The sequence below is a fragment of the Dermacentor variabilis genome, chromosome 7 (assembly GCF_050947875.1).
Source record: "Dermacentor variabilis isolate Ectoservices chromosome 7, ASM5094787v1, whole genome shotgun sequence".
In the NCBI taxonomy this organism is placed as follows: domain Eukaryota; kingdom Metazoa; phylum Arthropoda; class Arachnida; order Ixodida; family Ixodidae; genus Dermacentor; species Dermacentor variabilis.
The window spans coordinates 58,866,465-58,888,080 of NC_134574.1; the positions used below are offsets into that span (position 1 = coordinate 58,866,465).

Genomic DNA, 21,616 nt, shown 5'->3' on the forward strand with positions numbered 1-21,616 from the left:
AACAAAACGACAAAGCCTTGATTACATATGTTGAAAGACCAAAAACCTACTTCGTATACGCTCAAACCATCGCCATTCATACATATTTATGTTACCACATGCTTTAAAATATCATGTTGGATATGTACTACAAAATTACTACAATTTACTACAATATACAATGGCTTTGGCAGCGCCACAGCTATGGCGACAAGCGCTAACCTACGACGCTTATTTGTCACGCAGATGTTCCTGCTGTCTTACCTCCTGCATCACTGTGAGGAAATTCTTGGTGTCACCGATGGAACCGCCGGCCCCACGTCCTGGAACCCCACCATCGAAGTACTCTTTGCCGGCTGGCCATGCCGTCCACCATTTAGCACAATGCACTCAGCCCGGCTGAGCTCCTGCCCAGCGCTGTTGCCGCGAGAACCAAGCGGTGGGTATGCCGTCAACATTCCGAGAAACTTCCAACCCCCAGTCCGATCGACTATTCCTACTGCACCACCGCTTGTATAGCCGGATCACAAGTCTTCCAGCAACCTCAGGATACCAAAACAAATCCATTGCACGGCTGCGCTTAACCTGCCCCCGCCCTGGACCGCGCATGCCCTCGTGGTACCGGCCACATTCAATCGGGAGACGTCTTCCCCCTCTCCGCACCTCTGCCATATAAAGCCGCTCGGATCCCACGCGGCCTTTCATGGGTTTGGCAGCACCACAGCTATGGCGACAAGCGCTAACCTGCGATGCTTATTTGTCACGCAGATGTTCCGGCTGTCTTACCTGCTGCATCGCAGTGAGCAAATTATTGGTGTTACCGATCAGACCGCCGGCCCCACGTCCTGGAACCCCACCGCCGAAGTATTCTTCGCCGGCTGGCCATGCCGTCCACCGTTTTGCACGATGCACTCAGCCCGGCTGAGCTCCTGCCCAGCGCTGTTGCCGCGTAAACCAAGCGGTGGGTATGCCGTCAACGTTCCGAGAAACTTCATACCCCCAGTCCAATCGACCATTCCTGCTGCACCACCGCTTGTATAGCCGCATCACACGTCTTCCAGCACCCTGCGGACACCAGAACAAATCTAGTGCATGGCGGTGCTTAACCTGCCCCCGCCCTGGACCGCGCACGCCCTAGTGGTACCGGTCACATTTAATTGGGAGACACCTCCACCCTCTCCGCACCTCTGTCATATAAAGCCGCTCGGATCCCGCGCGGCCTTTCATGCGTTTGGCAGCACCACAGCTATGGCGACAAGCGCTAACCTACGACTCTCATTTGTCACGCAGGTATAATACTATCACTATTCGTTATTCGCGCGCTGCCAAGCCAAACCCAAGTTGTTGTTGTTTTGCTATTCTTTTAAACTGTTTTCGTGCTCTTCGGAAACTGCTAATTTTATCCGGTGACATTGAGCTTAACCCCAGACCTACCACCCGCGGCAATGAAGAGTCCAGTGATATATTGGAAGCACTTATCGAAATCCGCACTGGTCAAACATCATTATTAAATGATATGAAGTGGATCAAGCAAAGTTGTCCCAGACCGACGAATCTTTTGATGAGATGAAAAAACGACTAACCAAGATAGAAGACTGCTCAACACTTATCGCGGTAAAAAAGGAGGTCGACGAACTAGGCACGCTCGCTGAACAGAGCGCAGATAAGATTGCCTCTACTCAGGCTAAACTTAACGACTCCGAAGATAGGGCGCGAAGATCAAATCTAGTCTTTTTTGGTTTGAAAGGCACTGAAAACGAAACATCGGCTGCGTTCGAAGCCCTAGTGATTCAACACTGCAGTACACAACTAAACAGCGCCGTTGAACATTTATGCATAGAAAGAGCACATAGGTTAGGTCGCTTTAACGCTAACAGCAATAGGCCTATAATTGTCAAGTTCGCGCATTTTAATGTAAAAGAACGCGTGTTGCCATGCGCTAAAAAACTAAAAGAAACTGAATATCAGATCTCGGAAGACTACTCCTCTAACACTCTAACTGCTAGAAGACACCTTGTTCAGTTTGCCAAAGCACCACAGAGAACTTTCAAACTACGCCACAACAAATTACTAATGGGAAATACAACTTACACATACGACCATAATTTAAATAAGGTAGTCGCTCGATCACCGGGTACCTAGCCTCCGACCATCCCAATAACCGTCCCAGTAACTACCTTTCATTTTTACACCAATATTCGCAGTATTCTTCCCAAACTTGATGCCCTCCAAAGCCTGCTGAGTACAACGGCATCGAACATCATCCTTCTTACCAAAACTTGGCTTAATCCGTCCATTAATAGTGCAGAAATTCTTTCACATTTTCCACATTTTTCTATATTCCGACGCGACAGATCCCACGAAAGGGGGGTCGGCGTACTGATATGTGCACACGAAAGTGTTCAGTGTGCTGACATAACAGTAACAACACCCTTACAAATTGTCTTTGTAATAAGCAACGGTTCCCGCCCAGCCGTTGTTATCGGTACATGCGATCATCCACCCGACGCAAAGAGCTCTTTCGTACCTGACTTCCGTGAGGCGCTTCACTCCGTAACAGTGCTTTATCCCCAATCACCTATCATACTGTTCGGTGATTTCAACTTCCCTGCCATCAATTGGTCCAATATTGCTGAAACAACGTCAAAACACAATGTCGAAAGTGATTTCATAAATACATGTCTTACGTTTCGCTTAACACAAATCGTCAGTGACCGCGCGCGGCACGATGATAAGTCTTCTAACATATTAGACCTTATCCTCACTTCTCACTCGGACAATGTTTCATCACTGACGCATTTACCTGGCCTTAGCGATCATTCAGTGCTACATACCTCATTCCAAAATGACGTCCCTGCCTTCACTAAAGCTAGAAAAACTATTACGCTTTACGACAAAGGCAATTATACTGATATGAATATTAAACTAGAGGAATTTGCCAGCTCATTAGGTATTTAAGAGGTATTGCACGGAAGTGGTACGATCTGCATATTACTGAAGATGTTGGCAACTCTCCGATCCAGTGGAAGGAAAAATTCTTGACGACATTCCGAAGCAACCCAGTGCAAAGATGGGACGCCGCGCTTAATTTCAAATTCAAGCAGGGCTTCCCCGTCGAATATTTCTTTGAAAAACGCCGCCTTTTAAAGCTGACCGAGCCTATGCTTCCTCCTTCTGCCCTAGTAGCACTAATAATGCACGGATTGCCCGCGGAAGTCCTGAAGCTAGTGCAAGCACGATTACCTAAAACTATAGACGGGCTCCTGGAGTGCCTTCACGACATACCATCTACTTCAGAAGAAAATAAAAGCGCTGGTTCAAGCAGTCGCTTCAAACGGACCGGCGCGATTGGTGAAGCCGTAATCCGCGAGAACCGAGCCGCCTTGCAGGCAGTACAGAGAACTTGGGTTGGCGGGCTCCCAGAGGTCGAGTGAATAACGTCGACAACGACCCTGTCCCCCTACTTTCAGACGGTCGAGAGTCTCCGACGACAAAAAACTAATTAACAAGGGTGATCAGTCCGACCCGATAACCACAACTGAGACTGTTTATTTAACTTGCTCTAGCCTACTTCACATTCCTGTCAAAGTCAGAAACAGACATATGATGGCTTTGGTTGACAGCGGTGCTTCTGTGTCTATAATAATTGCCAAGCTGGTAGATTCAAGTCACCTGCATAGTGGAGGAGTACTACGGGTGCAAGGGTACGATGGAAAAGTGACAATGCATAATCAGTGGGCCTCAGTCAACATCGAGTTCCAAGGTCATGAAATAGAGAGTGAAGTACTGGCGATAACGGGGGTGACGTACGAAGTTCTGCTACCGAGACCAGATATAAGGAAACTAAAAATCAACGTATACTGGGACGATGCAGCTTTAGTGGAAGGTCTATCAAGGGAAGAGACACAGCAAGACAGAAAAGATAATCTGCGAATTTTCAAGTGTGCGGAGGATATTGCAACGCCCTACCCTGAACTGGTATGCATAGGAAGCTATCCACAAGCGATGAAGTCGCACAAGGTGCCTTTCGAACTAACTGACAAGACCCTCATCCTAAAATCACCTTATAAAACATGTCATGAGAACGCACGATATGGTTGAAGAAAGAATTGCAGGTAATGCTAGACGCCGATATAATCCGGCCTTCGGTGTCACCCTTCGCTTCTCCCATAACTATTGCGCCGAAGGAAGGTGGAACTTTCAGACTGTGCACAGATTACAGGGTTCTCAATCGCCAGACAGAACTTATACCATTTCCCATGCCGAAGATAGACACGATTATAGATGAGACAGGTGGTTGCCGGAGTTTTTCACGCATTGACTTGTGCAAAGGTTTCTGGCAGATCCCGTTAACCGAAGAAACAAGAATGTACACTGCTTTTATCACGCCCTTCGATCTGTACGAGTAGAACCGGCTTCCCTTCGGCTGGAAAAACTCGCCAGCATGGTTCCAGAAGATTATGAACGAAGTCCTGAAGCCTTTCCTTGGTGTCTTTTGTAACATGTACATAGACGATATTATCGTCTTCTCCAAAACAGAGGCTGAACATCAGGAACACCTTTCTCAGGTATTAAATGCCTTGAGCTTGGCACAACTCAAGGTTAACTTTAAGAAAAGTGCATTCTTTCAAACAAAACTTGTGTTTCTTGGAAGAGTATTTGATGGGACTACCAAAAGCACGAAACAAGAGTCCGTCGAGAGAATATCCCAACTGGTGAAACCATATGACGTCCACTCATTGCGTGTGTTTTGGGGATGAGCAGGGCATTTCAGACCTTTCATAAAAGACTTTGCTATGAAAACAAGATGCCTCACGCGCCTAACGCAGAAAGAAGTTCCATTTGAGTGGGATGAGGAATCTGAGAGTCTACCGTGATCTGGTGCACATAATCTCTGCAGACCCTATTCGGCGCATACCAGATTTCACTTTACCCTTTGAACTGAACACCGGCGCCTCACAATATGGAACAGGTGGAGTCTTGTACCAGAAATGTCCAGAAGCATCCGGCCGAGAAAAGCGACATGTAGTAGGTTACTACACCTACACCGTCAAGCCACCTGAAGTCAACTACGCCACTACTGAAAAGGAAACTCTTGCTGTCCTTAAAGCAATTCATTACTTCCGTACGTACCTAGAAGGTGCGAAGTTTACTTGGTTCACGGATCACCAGGCACTCACTCATCTCTTGAATATGACCAAACCTAAGGGACGTATCGCCCGATGGGTCAACTACTTGCAGCAGTTTGATTTCACCATCTCCCACAGACCTGGACCCCTTTTGACTGATGCAGTGCATTGCGTAGACTGATGTTACACGCCAACAAAGAACAATCGGAAGAAATCAATGAAGCGAAATTGTGGGAAGGCACTGAACAATTAATTTTTATGGCAGGTCGCTATCAAGTCCCGCCAACGCTGGTTCCCAGGGTGCTTTATTTGTACCACTATAGCCCAGAATCTGGAGGACACGGCGGATTTTGGCGCACCTACAACAAACTAGTCAAGAGATTTACGTGGCCTCACATGAAAGAAGACGTCAATCAATACGTTCGTTCATGCCACATTTGTGAAGTCAACAAAGTGAAATATAAGCAGCCTACGGACGCCATGATAATACCTTCCCACTCGAACGCGTCTTTTGAAGTTATACACCTGGATTTTGCCGAGCTAAATAAGAAACGAGGAGTCCGAAAAACGCAAGCTTTTCTTCTGGCCATAGATGAGTGTACCAGGATGGTTGCGGCACGCGCAGGGAAAGAAGATGCGAATAGTGCCATCGCCCTCCTCGAATGGTATATGTTTAGGACAACCAGGAAGAGCGTATGTGACAACGGTCCAGCATTCAAGAGTGAAAAACTTGCAAGATGGGCTCGAGACCACAATATATCAATCAAATTATGTGCGCCACACCATCCCGCGGCGAGTGGGCTTGCAGAGCGTGCTATACGTGATGTGAAACAATACATCAGGATGTACGATAGTTTCCCGGGTGGATGGAAATGCTCTTTAGGAGCAGCTGTAAGACATCACAACTGCTCCTACACCAGTGGCTTGGGATGCAGCCCGCAGTTTGCTTCTTCAGGAGAGACCCCTATTCTTCAGGCGGACCGTGAACTGGGGCTGTTAGAAAATCTCAAGATCATCGAGGAGAGGAAACAAAAAGCACAGGAGGAGAGGTACCGTAAACAAATGAAAAAAAATTTTCAAAAGACATTCCTCAGATATCCCAGACATTCAAGTCACCGACCTCATTCTACTTAGGAAAGGAGTAAGAGAATCCAGTGCCAAATTTTATGTTCCTTTCTCTGTGACAAAGACAGCCACTCAGAAAGGAATATTGAAGACTGTGTGGTACATTGGTGAACGGGGCTCAGTTGTATGTGCTTCGATTGGAAACGTTTTCAAATATTACCCCAGGAGGGGTTAGCAAAAGAAATCTGGAAGGGTGAAGCGGTATGACCCTTCGAATAGAAGATGAAGAAGCGCGGGAACCGAGGGAACAGAGGAAGAGAAGAGAGAAGTGAGAAATAAATGTAGACGAGATGGACTCCAATTCGACAGCAATGCTTTACGTCTACTGCGTCCTTTACTAGGAACGCTACAAACCTGAAGGTGAAATTCCTGAATTCTGACTTTTCAATTACTATACAATGCCCGCAATCACCTTCTGTTGTGATGGAGTCAAGAAATGCATTGATTCCTTGAAGCTGTCGTCTTCACCTGGCATCGATGGTGTTAGTTCCAGAGTCTTAAAAAATACGAAATATGTTACACGCGAGATGTTATGTCACATTTTTCAGCAATCTTTATCATCAGGAGGTGTGCCGGATGGCTGGAAAGTGGGTAAGCTTATACCAGTCCCCAAGAAAGGTCCTTCATCATCATGTAGTAGCTACCGCCCAATTTCTCTAATTAGCGTGTGTTCGAAATTAATGGAAGATGTGCTTTACTCCCACATTGCTACAATCCTAACGTCTGTCAGTTTCTTCCACCCTAACCAGTATGGCTACCGTAGAGGGTTATCCTGTGACCGACAATTAGCACTCTTTATAAAAGACATAAGCTCTAACCTTGATCAAAACATCCCAGTTGATGCCCTTTTTTTAGATTTCCAAAAGGCGTTTAACAAAGTTCTGCATCAACCATTTCTCATAAAACTTTCTCGCTTGCACCCTAATCCCCTTGTTTTGGACTGGTTACGAAATTTCTTGTCTAGCAGACAACAGTTTGTCTATGCTAACAACCACTCCTCCTCTAAAAGCCCTGTTCTCTCCGGTGTGCCCCAAGGCACAATACTCGGGCCCCTCCTCTTCCTAATATATATTAATGATTTACCGGCTAATTTTTCTTGTAACATTCGCCTTTTTGCTGACGATTGTCATTTACCGCGCAATCCTAGCTGATACCGACAACCACGCATTGCAAGATTATCTAGACGAAGTAACCATTTGGTGCAGCATGTGGCTAATCTCACTGAACACTACAAATACTTTACTAGTACCTTTTCATAGACGGAAGCTTCACCATACTCCTAAGTATGTTCTCTGCAACTCGCAAATATCATCCGTGGAGTCATGGAAGTACCTTTGCCTTACAATCTCAAATAAATTTTCTTGGTCCTCTCATATTACTAACATCACTAACGAAGCCAATCCCACGCTTGGTTACTTCTGCCGTAACTTGCTCTTTGTACCACCATCCCTAAAGATACTAACTTATCTAAGTTTTGTCAGAGCTAAGCTAGAATACACATGCTCTATTTGGGACCCGTACCAAACCACCCTTTCTAACACTCTAGAAGCAGTTGGGAATCGTGCAGCTCGCAGTATTTATTCTGATTATTCTTACCACATTAGTGTCTCTCAGCTAAAATTAAAAGCAGGAATTTCCAATCTAAATATAAGGCGTCATGTTTTCTGACTGCGTCTTTATAACAAATTTTATCATTCTGCTCCTAGTACTTCAGCCATGATTCCAGCACACCGTCAGTCTTGCCGATTACGTTACGAAAAATCTGTGTACCCTCCACCTGCCCAGACCACTGCGCACATGCATTCTTTCTTTGTGAAGACTGCCCGGGACTGGAATGACCTTTCCGCTGACGCCGTGCACCACTCCAATCCACTTCATTTTAAGGCTGTCAGTGAGTCCACATTCCACTGAAGTGATCACCCATCCCTCATGTAATACCCCACACTGTGGCCTTTCAGGTAGTAATAAATAAATAAATAATAAATAAAAAATAAGATGTGGTTACATAGAAGTTCGTGAGACTGCTAAATAATAATTTTATTACACACTGTATGCCAATGTTACTGTTCTGCACGTTCAGCTTTGTCAAACATGGTTTGATAACAACGCTAACTTCAAGCTCATGACTTTATTTCGTAAGAGGGAAATGGTTGCCTAACCTAGTGCCCTTCATTTAAAATACTTTTTACTACACCAGCTGATTGCCTTCACCTAACTTGTCCTAATTCCGTACCCGTTCGGCGCATGTCCCCGTGTTCGTATTTCTTGTACGCTTCGTTGTCGCGAATATTCTTCGATGGCTGGTTGTCATCTGTGAGAGGCATGCAGTACGAAACGACGACAACGAGAAGAAAGCGTTCGAAAGTGAACGAGCGCCTGAGAGGCTCGAAGCGCGGGACCCGAGAAGTGACCGGGTCACAAGCAGTGCTAAGATGTCCTTCTATGCGTGGCTCTGGCTGAAGAAGGTCGTCTCGCCAGCACCAGACTGGCGACAAGAGAAGCAGGTGTTCGGTTCCAGAGGCCGTGATGCTGCCATCCCGAGGCGACGCGAGACGTTTGATCGATGCTCCTTAGACTTCCTGCAGCCTCCCACGGTGGTTCCCTAAACTGCAGTAGCAATCCCCCTTCGAAGGCAGGCCAACAAGCCCACAAGACCTCGTCACTTGAGCAAAGCACTGAACGTAGTCGGCTACCGAAGCCGTCTCTAGGCCTAATTTGCCATGCCTCGTGGCCACGTCGTCGACGACGACCGGAACAAAGGTATCGGAGAAAGACGGATTGTCCGGCTGATATACAGGTGACGGCATCTACGGGATCGCTGGGAGTACCGACCAGGGACGAGATGCCACCAAGCTCGAACTTCCAAGTAAAACAAGCCGGTGACCGAAAGAAAAACACTGCATTCATGTAGTGGAGCAGCCCACAAGGCTAAGGTGGTCAGACTGATGCGACAAGTCAGGACTAAGATTAAAGTGGGCGGCAAGGAGAACGGTACAATTCGTTGGTGTCTGTGTTTGATATTTGTTGAGAGCATCTTGTAGAATTTTTACATTTTCATGTTATCGAGTGCTGTGTTCGATTATATCTGGGGAGCGTGTGGCTAAACCATATTCACGGTGCAGCTCAGCGTCGCTCATTTCCATATCAGGAACGTAGGCCCCCAAGATCGGTGACAACATTGGTGAGCTTGCCATGATTTCATCAGTCCAGTCATCGATTATTGGGAGTTGCAGAGATGGAGTGGGAGCGTGTGTCGGCAATAGCTAAAGAGCTAAACTTGCCCATGGTGGACATGATCACGTTTTTGTAGCATAAAGCTACACTACGCGGGTTGGAGCCGAGCTTCGCGTGCTTCTGCGCCTGCCATACTGCGCATTCGCGAGAGCCGCCTGACGTCACGAGAGGCGCAGCCAGCGCACGCTCCTCGCCACCGCCGACTGCGGTGCATCCCACAGGTGTAACGTCGCAGTCTCCGCACGCCGTGTGCGCGCGCTGCGGCATGTACGATTCTGGCGCCGCGCGGCCCTACGCATACGCGAGGAGGGCGCACCGTGCGTAAAAATGCGCGGGCGAGACGGTTAATGCAGCGCGTGACATGGAGGTTAAGGAGTGTCGAGCCTCTGCCAGTCGGCGCAAAAGAGTGGAAAACCTAATTTCTTCAGACCCCTAGGTTTCCGCTTGGCAGTTGGCCCTCGAGCGTCGAAAGAGCGAGCGTGCCAAGGAAAAACGTGGGGTCGAGACACCGGAGCAACGCGAATAACACCTAGCCAAAAGACGTCACCAAGAAGCTCAATGCCGTGCTATGGCCTCTTAACAACAGCGGCAGGATCAAGCGAGTGTCACAGACGATCCCAAGAATCATAGGTGCAATGAACATGCTATGAAACTCGGTGAAAGTGCGAGTGTGTCTACACTCTTCCTCTCGGACTTTGTGAACAATCCGTTTGGACAATTGTGAACAAGGCCATAGCCGGATAAGCTAAGGTTAGCAAGCAAGGCAAGAGATTAACCAAGCATAATCCTACCTTTACGCTACGTACATCCTGGCATAGCTGACCTAAGCCACTGCCAATTTTTTTAGAAGCCTCAGCAGGAGCAAGAGAAACAGTAAGAACAGGAAAAAGAAATCCTCGAGTCGAAGTTCAGCGCTAGCCGAGATTACTGCGCGTCGTCACGACGACATTTGTGCACAAAGCTCGGTGTCATTCGACTCACCCTCTCAGACCGAGACATATTTGTCCGAGGAGACTAACGACACCTTTCGATGAAAGAAGAGACGACCTGAGTCCATTTTTTGATCGATTTGATAGAATTGCAGTTGGGTGAGTTTAGGAGAAGAGCGAGTGGGCCAGTGCCCTGAGCTTGTTTGTGTTTAATGGGTGAAGCGTTGAATAAGTTTGGCCAGATGCCAGCGCAGGAATCCGTAGACTACGAAAAAGTCTAGAAATCTTTATTACAGGCGTTCAGGCTTACAGCAGAAGAATTTCGTGATAAGTCTAAATCTTGGAAACCCAAAGATTCAGAAAGAGTAAAGCAGTTCGTGTGCCATCTGACAAACACTTTCGAGAGGTGGCTAGAGCTTGGCCGAAACGAAAAAAATATATATGTGAAGGGGTTCGCCACAGCATTCTGGGTGAGAAATTCCTTGACAAATGTAGCAATAGACTGGCAATCTTCCTGGAAGAGGGAATACTACAAACCGTAGGGAAGATGCAAGAAGAAACGGATAATTTTGTAGAAGCACCGCAGTATTGAGAGACATGGGAACCACTGTCCTAGTCAGGACGAGTTTAGCGTCACCAGAAAGAATGACTGGGCAAGTTTATTTGGGCAAGCGATTTAATTGCAGGAATTCTACCCGGAGTGAGAAAGGCAGACGACCGAGAGATAGGTTGGAAAGGAACAGCGCACGACACGGAAGAGAAGGAACACACAGAAGTTTACAGAGCAGGTAAGTCTGAGCCAAACTTAGCGGCTGTGGTACAAACTCGAGCAGGAAATAAGGGCACCTAAACCATTGACGGCACTGCACGTCACAGCCAGTAATGGATTAGCAGGGAAATCGGAAGAATTGCAAGAAAAAGACAAGTGTATACGAATGGAGGTGTGAACAGAAGATACGAGAAATAGTGAGAAGGAAAACGAGTCGGATAATAGTGGAATTTGTAAGGAGCAACAACCTATTGTAGCGAAGGTACGTGTTTAGTACAGGTAGGGAAATTGAACAATTGATGATCCCACAAGAGCTGAAGAGCACAGTACTGAAGATAGGGCATAACAGTGTCATGGCACACATCATGGAATAAAGATTGCGTCAGAAAGAATCCCGGAAGAGTTCTTTTAGATCGGGGCGCAGAGTGATATAAAACGGCATGTGAGGTCATTTGATGTATGCCAGAAAACAGTGACGAAAGGGCCCTGTAGGGAGGGAAGACATACACTGTGCATGATGACTGCTGAAGAGAATGACAACGAGGAGGTAGAAACACACAGTGATAAGAAGGCCATGGGGGTAGAGAGAGTTCCGGTGAACCCGTGCCTAGCCGCAGGAGAACTAGAGGAGTTGAGAGGGCTGATTACCAAATTTAGATACGTTTTTCGAACTTGCCCGGGCGTACTCAATCCGTACAGTGCGAGCTACAGTGATCGGGAGAGGTACCAATGTGTTTCGCCTGGAAATCCGACTCTGACGAATGCTGTCAAAAGCGTATCTACTACTTGGGTGGAGCTGATTTCTTTCAGAGGGACTGCCTGCGGAAAATTTGTAGCGGACACAGGTACCCAAAAGCCGCCTTCGTCTTCGGTAGAGGCCCCACCCTGTCTTTTACAAGTCGTCTGATTGGTTCTTATAATAAGGGCATCATCTTTAGAGAAGCTTTCCATGTTTCGCCTGGTGTACATGAGCGTCAGCAGGCGTCGCTTGACCTCACAGAGTTTTCTACGTATTTGAAACAACCAGGGCAGTAGTATTCCATAAGCAATCTTTCTTTCGATTTGTTCATCCCTAGGTGGGCAGAGCACCCATTTTCAGAACATATACCCAAAACGTCATAGTAGGTACGACTAACTGATCCAGAATCCTGCCCTTTCGGTCTCTGTAGTGCCGATATAACAAGTCTCCTTTCTATCGGATCGTCACGCTGCGCTTAGCAATGCCTTCTTGAGCTCATACATGCCATTTGGCTAGGCTGACGTCATTATTTTGTTGGGCTTCCAGTGACTCTCTGGCCACACGTGAGAGTCGACCAAAATTATTTGAAGCCGGTGATAGTACCGATCCTGTCTCGGTTGCGAGTGTTTCAACTGGCTCTCTTTGCAGGCGTGAACGTTGACACACGTGATACGCTCTCGTTTAATTGGTCAGCTGGCTGGATTGCCTCATCCGCTTTCTCATCGCTGGAGCCTAGCTCGGTTTCTGTTGGCGTGGCTGCCGCTTTTGTTACTTCTGGTGCAGCTGACTTTGCATTTCAGATAAAAGCGACGCTCTTTGACGAGCGTGGGATCGCGTCAAAGCCTTCACTACCCTCTCCAAGTTTCAGGTCCTTTTCCACTTTTCACGCAGTAAATGATCCAACCAATTTTTAAAAAATGTAAAGGTACTGCATCGACAACAATTTGGAAACTGCAGCCTCTGTCATTAGCTTCCCGAATGGCCCGCTGATTCTGGCATTCGCCAGCGACAGACACATGCTGTGTTCTTCCACAACCTACTTAATCAATGCTACTTCTCCAGTGATGTCATCTTCCGTCACGTAAGACGGATGAACAATGTCCATGGCGGCGGCACTGTCTTGTAGCACGCGGCCTGTTTTGCATTACTATGCAAGTCGTCAAAATATGGGCGCAAAATGGAATGTTCTCGTATCTTTCGTATATGTAGGAGAAAACTACGCTAAGCTTCCGGCAGTTTTCAGCAATATGTCCGAGTTTGCGGCACTTATAGCAGTGGATCGATATACTGGATTTAAAATTCCTTTTCTGTTATTTTTGTACCGTTTCCGCATGTGACCCATCGCTTTTTTACGATGTCCTTTTCTCCGGGCCTATATGCTTCGGCCGTTTCTTCTTCGATCTCTTTTTGAATGAAAATTCTTCACTTGGTCCATTTCGAGCGTCTCAATTTCCGTCCTCGGCACTCGGCTTTCTACGCATTGCACACTTCTGGGCTGATTCGGCCGCCCTTTCCACAGTGTTTCCGTTTCCTCCGTCTTGCAACCACAGTTTCACACATTGTGGTATGCTTTTTGAAACTGCTCTGGACACATGCACCCAATATTAAACAATGTCGCTGCTTTAGCAAGCTTCTGCGTATTTCGACCAACCGATTAAGTTTACCAATCAGCCGTATGCAAACTGCGGATATCCCTCCCTCTCCATTTTGCCTGTGCTTCGAAACATTTCCCGAAAAACTTCGGCAGAATATTGGCACTGCTTCAAGAGATTAACCTTAAGCTTTGCATAATCGTATGCATCTTGCTCAAGAAGTCTGGCGATTACTTCAGCAGCTTCACACGGAGACATGGACAGCAACCGCTCTCGCCATATACTCGGGGCGAAGTTCATCTGCCACTCATTTCACAATTTCCTAAAAAGAACCTTATGTCGTTCACGAATTGAAATGGGTTTAACAGCCCGCCCATGTGGAATAATTCTGCCTCACTTAATTGTTCCAGAGCCCATGCACTCAATTGAGACAAGTCCAAACATTCACTTTCAAGATAACGTTGCATTTTCTGAACTCGCGATCTTTCTCGCGTTCCTCTCTGTCCTGCTCATCTTTCTTTCTCTGTCTGTTCCGTTTCTCTCTTTTCCTAAAGAGTTCTAACCCAATTCCAATGTCCTTCTCACTGGCCTGTTCACAAATGCAACTTTAATATTATTATAATATTACGATACTCAAGAGACGAGCCGCCTAGAGAAGGACGACGAAGTGGGTCTGTGCGCTTGGCGCGAGGGAATGTCGGCCTAGCACTCTGGCTCCAGTCCAGTGTAAATAGCCTGTAAATAGCCTGCTCCATCTGTGTCTTTCTACACGTAATAGTGTGGTGGAGGTGAGCGATCCCCGTCCTCGGCACGGAACTCCAAAGTGGTCGGTACATCGAGCTTGTCACAATGCCTCCCGGTGACGAGACCGCCTCTGAAACGGCTTCGGCTTGGACTGTTCCAATCGTCACGGCTGAACAAACATAACAAGCCTGGTGTGTTCTCTGGCCTGGAGGGACAAGACGTTGACGAATGGAACAAGCTAAATGAACATGCCAGCGCTTATAACAGGTGGATCTCAAGCATTATGCTCGCCAATGTCATCTTTTATCGCGACTGCACCACACGCGTGTGGCACCAGACGCATGACGACGAGATAGCCGTTTGGGACACTTTCAAATAAAAGCTACGGGAACTGTTCGGCGACCCCATTGGCCGCACGGTTGCCGCGAGAAAGGCTCTTGCGTCTCGTTTTCAGACACCTACAGAGCCGTACGTTTTATACATCCTCGACGTCTTGGCTCTATGCCGGAAAGCTGACGATGCTACGTCTCAAGCAAATAAAGTGTCCCATGTTCTAAATGGCATCGCCGAAGGTGCTTTCAATTTGCTTGTTTTCGGCAACGTCTCGGCAATCGACGCCATCATTAAAGAATGCCGTCGCCTTGAGCAAGCTAAGAGCCGCCGTATCACACACGACATGACGCGGTTACCCAACAACGCTGCTACGTCGACATGTGAGGGTCGACCACGTCAAGCCACCACCTGCGACGACGTCACCCGTATTATTCGCCACGAGCTCGAGGCCGCCTGTTCGCCAGCTTATCCGCGACGCCTCCCGATCCGCCAGCAACCATGATTGCGATGATTCAGGCCGTAGTCAGACAGGAATTTGAGAAAATGGGTCTGAACTCCGTGTGTTCAAAATCTCAACGCAGCATTCCAAAGTTCTCTAACGGCCCGCCTCGTCCCCGGCAGTCCTTTTCTGCTATATCTCGCCGCAACCCGTCCGAATGGCGTACCCCTGATGACAAGCCGTTCTCCTTCCACTATTGTCACATCGGCGACGTCGCTCGTCATTTCCGCTACCGATGGCCACCGCCTCCTCGGATATACGCCGCCACTTATTCCCGCAAACTTTGGACCTTCTGTTCACTATTCCACGCGCCCTGAACCCCCTGCCGCTGATGCCCCTGCTTCGAACCTTCGCTACAGCCGGTCGCACTCACTTCGAGGCCATCAGTCTCGTTTGGCCCAAGCGCGTCGCTTTTCTTCGCCGCCTACCTTCAATCATAAATCATCATCAATCACCAATATACATCAATCACCTTCGGTGATTGATGTATGTTGATGTATGATGGTTGTATTTTTGATGTATGATGCGTCACGCGTATATCAAATCAAATTACAAAAGGTTCATTCACAAGGGACAGCACATTGAACCAACAATATTATTCCAGAAACCTCTTGTACATGAAGGCGTGTGCTGCGCTGAGCAATAACATTTTTTACATAATGAAACGCGTTCACCCCAAAACAAGCACACGTGTCAACACCCCCCGCCTCTCTGAAAAACCATCGTCCAAACACTATATACACAGAATGAGTGCCAAAAACAAAAGTGCACCTAATAAAGAAAAAGTAAAAAGACAAAAAAATGAAGTGCAAAACAACATAGTGTAATGAAAATCCATATATCAGCTACGAAAATCCGAAATTTAGCGCTTGTAGAACGGCTTAAGCCGCACAACATGGACTATTTCAGGTAGTGAGCGGCTGCGCTGTCTTTCGAAATGCCGTCTGGCGCGACCTCATAGTCCCATGCGCAAATGTATCCAATGATCTTGTAGACTCCGAAATAGCGGCGTAATACCGTCACCGCCGCATCTAAACACCGTCACCAGGCTCGTATTACGCATATCGTCGTAGAAGATGGCAGAGTCCGCTGTTGGCCCCCTGCTGGTTCTTCATGCGCAGGCCGCCGAGCTGTCGGGCTTCTTCGGTGCGCTGGAGATAGGCGGCGGCGTCGAGATACTCCTCGTCCGCGGCCTGCGGTAGCATGGCGTCGGGAGTCGTCCTAGAGTTCCTGCCGTAAACCAGCTTGAACGACGTGATCTGCGTAGTTTCGTTCGCCGCCGTGTTGTAAGCGAAGGTACATACTGCAGGACGGCAGCCCACGTCTCCTGTACGACGTGGACGTAAACTGCAGGCACGTCAGCGAAGGTCTTGTTCATTCACTCCGTAGGACGATTCGTATGTAGGTGGTAGGCAGTTGTCCTTCTGTGGTATGTCTGACTGTATCACAAAACGGTTTGGAGGAACTCTGCAGCGAAGGCTATAACTCTGTCGGTGATGACGACTTCTGGAGCACCATGACGCAGCAGGATGCTCTCCACGAAGAATTTAGCAACTTCGGCCGCACTACTTTTATGGAGAGCTTTTGTTTCGCCGTAGTGGGTAACGTATTCAGTGACCACAACCATCCGCTTGTTTCCCGATGTTGACTTTGGTAAGGGCCCCACGATATTCATCCCGGTCAGCTAAAATTGTCAGAAAGGATGCTCTGTCGGCTGTAATAATGCCGCCGGCCTTGTGTGTGGTGTCCTGCGAGGCTGGTAGTCTCGACATGTCTTGACGTAACGTGCGGCGTCGGTGGTCTGGCGTGGTCAATAGTACTTCTCTTGTATTCTTGCGAGCGTACGGGAAAACCCGAGATGCCCGACAGTCTTACTATCGTGCATGCAGGACTTCTGATTGGAGCGCTCGGGGCACAATGACAAGTTAGTTTGCGCGGGATGTGAAAAGTTCTTCTTCGCTAGGACGTCATTTAAAAAGAAAATCGAAGACAATTCGCGCCTAAATACATTTGGTACAAAGTCGCCCTTGTTTCTCCAATATTCATCAAGGTTTCTGTGTTGCGGGTCCGCTAGCTGATGCTCGGCAGAGTCGTCTGCACTTATTGTACTTGAAAAGGCATCCTAGTCTTGGTCATCGTTGGGTGGCGTGTCCACGGTGGCGCGAGATGCACAGTCGGCATCAGAATGTTCTCGTCTGGACTAGCAGATTACAGTGATGACAGCTTCTCCAAGCAACCTTTTAAAGATATACATCTGCATTCGTTTATCGGCGCATCGTACAAGGCTTCTTCATGTCTGATGGCTCGAGAGGTCTCGCGACCTAACTAGAGTAGTGCGATAAGCATCAACATCTGTGGATGCAAAAAACGTTGTTCTCGATCATGAGGCACTCAGGATAGCTTTAACTTCGCGTATCATGAAACAAAGCTACAAAAGAAATTCAACGAATGTTAAAATACAGTGCACAAAATAGCACGAAAAAGAAAAGAAATGGCAGCTCTCGGTAAAACATACCAAAATAACTAAACCAAAGGCATCCAAGCAACCAAAAGAAACATACAAAAATACAACTTGTTTAGCCATTTACCGTTTTAATCTCTTGATCTCCAGAAGGGGCAAAACGAAGCAGTATTTTACCCATTTCTATCTTTGCTGCAAGCATTGTTTATGTAAAGATAGGGTTACATCATCAAAGTGCCTTAAAAAGCCACGTTTTACAGCAGTTTTGAGCGGTTATTTTCCACTGCTACTTATAGCACGTGCTCAAAGAAGTCATTGTCTGAAGAAGTACTGTAGTTGATTCTCTCCAACAATTGTGCGATTACATCTTTGTCCAACGACGTTGGAATCTCGCGGCTTATTCTGCTTACTTATGCCTTTAGGGCGTCCGGTGTGGGTGTTTCGCTGCAATACATGCTATTTTTCACGTAGCCCGACAGGAAGAAGTCCCGCTTTGTTATGTCCGGCGACCTTGCACGCGACGGCACAGGTCCGCGCCGGCCAATATACTGTCCATGAAAAAGCTTGTCGAGCCACGCTCGATACTGAGTAATGCTATGCGCAGGAAAACCATCGTGTTGAAACCAGATGTTCTGATGGCGCGCATGTGGAACGTTACAACAGACGTCGTTCACAGGGCCCTCGAAGATGTCCTTGACGTGGCGTTGCGTCGTTAGTGTGTTGTCAAAAAGGTGGGTCCGATGATGTTGCCATCAAAAATACTGGACAACACAATCAACGACCACCGGTATTGGTGTCCTGTTTGCGCCAGCCTGTTCGGAAAGGACCCGTAATACGTGGGACTAAGGAAGCGGCGAACAATATCGATCCCCAAGTGCATCTCATTAGGGCGAAATGGACACCGAAATATGAGAACTGCAAGCACTGGTAGCGAGCGAGAAACTTCAGCTTCTTTGAATGGGAAGGCTTTCCTAGGTTTTGTAGATTTTAGAGCTACATATAAAAGCACATAACGTGCGTTGCAGTATTTTAATCGCTTCCAGAAAGAGACCTCCGTCACTAGAAGTAGTTGAAGATGGGAAGGAGAGCGTGCTGAGAAGATTTTCCTCATGACCTGAAAACAGGGGCAGCCAGTGGGCACCAGCTCTATCAAAAGCGAGGAGCACAACGATTTCGACGAGCACAAGAAGCACCTCAAGGATGTGAGTGCAGGTTACAGCGCATGGCTTAAGCAATACGACAATGGACCCCACGGCAAACAGCTGAATAGCTTGCGTACTACAATAACACCAAAGGGAAGTATACATAAATGTTGGCGGCTGGGGTCCTAAAAATATGAATATCCAATCCTGCAAACAAATGGTTCCTAAAATTTATAAAAGAGGCACTGGGCTTAGAAATCTCTGTTACAGAGTCCATGCCTGCAGCAAGGAGAGGAGGTGTCCTGGATCTTTACTTTTCATTAGGGGTGTACAACTTTTGAGAGTGTTGAAATACGTATTATACTTCAGTAGTCACCATCCCATGATTGCCGTCATAGTCATGACAAACGATAGAATTGAAGTTGAAGAAAGATATGTGTTTGTAAGTGAAAACCTGTGTGTGTATGAATGCTCTCACATTACCTGTTACATACATCGTAAGATGGGTTCTGCTGGTATATTTTACCCTTCCGGGTAAAACCTACTCACTCAGTCTGGCGACTTGAAGTAAAACTTAAAACAATAATAGGAAAATATTGGTATACACGTTGCCCCGACAAGGCACTGAACAAAAGTTTAACCCGATGCAATTACCGCTAGTAGTAGCTTGTGCTCGCATGAACCGCGACAAATATTACCGCCTGCACCTGCCCAATATTCGACTAACATGTACCCTAAGGAACGCCCATCGTCAAACTAATATTTATTCACAGTAGCATTCAAATCAGCCACAGTGCTGAGTTGACAATGTAATGTTATTTCAAGCCTTTGCGCTTAGAATGTCGCCGTTTTTTTACTGGGAATTACTGGTGTCGATTGATAGACAAATCAGCCCGTTGCTTTAGCCTGCCATAATTGTCATTGTACTCGACCATTCCGATATATAAAACAACATGCATGCCTGTGTTTTATTTGCCAGAACAGCTATACGATTACAAGGTACACCACAGTAGGGGTTCCAAGAAAAAATGTGAAGACCTGGGGTTCTCTATATTGTTCCGGAGCGAATTTTCTGACTTGATACAAAAGCACGCAAATAGCGTAGGCTGCTCTAAACATCTAAGCCAACTGTTTCAGTCACGGCAAGCATGTGAGCTCGCAGGCAGAGCGTAAAATTGCGTTTGTTCTCAACCGCTCTATCTTCAACACAAGCTTCCTCCTTACACATTCGGTCTACTTTATTTCGTATTACCCGACTACCGTACGCGGCTGTTATTGGCCAATAGGTGACATCAATAAAAAGGGTGCTCCGGTCAGTGTCCTTCTTCCCACTGTTAGTTCTTCATTGACGAAGCTTAATAGAAGACTGAAGTCAGCGAAAATCTGATTTCGAGTTTCGTTCAGAATTACGTACTTCCGGAAGAAGCATAATATTGCTAACTCCCGTATGTCCGCGGCCACCCAAGTAGGAATTAAAGTTTGGCCAGCCTGCTTATAAGTGTCACAGTCATTGGGTCTCGCTAATTTCGTCTAGTTTTGAACTCTCAAGTAGCCTCAAATCACATGAAACCTACGGGGAGTCCCCACGCATGCTTACCCACAGGCGCTCACTCCTTGCTGCTCATGGCTAGATGACGCGGCAGACTTCGCTTCTTAATGGGCTATTGATAGCGCTTCAAATTGCGGAAGTTGAATGTTACTACAGTCCGATGGTCAAGCTAGTCAAGCAGTGTGCACCACATAGCCCAGCCAGACTGGAGCATGTGAGTGTGAGCCCGCGCTCCAGCCTTGTGATGAACAAAGCAAAGGCTGCGCACACGCGCTATATTTGCATATAGCTGTGCTCAGCAGCGCAGCGTAGATACCGCTTTCCACTGAATTACGTCTCCCCTCATTTCTACAACATACAGCGGCACGGAATGAATAGCCGTCGCAGAAAAGACGAAAATAGTACACAATGCGGAGTGCGCTGCAAGCGGCTCAGGACAAAAGCGTTTGCCGTGCCGTAGGTACAATTTTACACGCAAGAGTAACTGGCCAGCTCATGAAATCGGTGGTGTTTGTCTGAAGCTGCGAGGCATGTGAACGAGGAAGGCGCCTGGCCCTCCGTGCTGGCCCCGGTTTGACTGGGAATATCGTCTGCATATTTATATAGAATATAATTTATTGATAGGAAAGACAGAGAGCTCGACCTGGAGCTAGTGCGCTCTAGTCTGCTACTCTGCACTTGGGAAGAGGGAAGGGGAGTGAAAGTATTAGGATGGATGATGATGATCAGAAAAGTGGTGAGTGATTATGTACATGATACAGTTTCCGCGCTAGAGCCGCTCGTCGAGCTTGGTGTCCTGCAGGAACTTAAACAATACTTTTGTTGCATGCATTGAAATTGCAGTGTCAGGCCATGGGCCGAGGATAGCTTCCTCCGACAGGAGTTGTCTGCCAACGCTGGCTAGGAAACTGTCTAACGTCCTTCGCTGCAGAATATATGCTGGGCAGTCGCACAGTACGTGTTGCAGTGTTTCGGGCATCTGGCAGTGTTCACAATCAGGACTGTTCGATTGGCCGATGAGGTGTGCGTAGCGACGGTTGAAGGCAACGCCAAGCCGAAACCTGTGTAGCAATGATGTTTTGCTCCGTGTAAGGTTCGGGGGTAAACAGAATTTACCGTCTGGGTCAATCGTATGTAGACATCTGTGAATATTATCAGAGTGGGCTCTGTAAGCCTTTGTAAGGTACTGCATGAGTGCCTTGATCATGGATTTGGTGTCATGTCGCGAGTAGGCAATCCGTACTTCATCAGAGGAAGAGGACGCCGATCTTGCCTCACTGTCAGGGAGTTCATTACCAAAAGCACCACAATGGAAAGGCACCCATTGAAAGGTGATCACGTGGCCACTTAACTCGGCACTGTGATGAAGTTCGACGATTTCCAGCACGAGCA

At 47.3% G+C, this 21,616-nt stretch overlaps 1 long non-coding RNA gene across 1 annotated transcript in view; it reads right to left on the reverse strand.

Moving 5' to 3' along the window:
* LOC142589066 (uncharacterized) overlaps positions 1 to 20,454 on the reverse strand; it is a 65,478-nt gene extending 45,024 nt beyond the window's left edge. The window contains exon 1 of the long non-coding RNA XR_012829810.1: positions 20,273 to 20,454. This is a non-coding gene — a long non-coding RNA (uncharacterized LOC142589066). The remainder of the gene's footprint in view (positions 1 to 20,272) is intronic.
* Between the last annotated feature and the right edge of the window lie 1,162 nt (positions 20,455 to 21,616).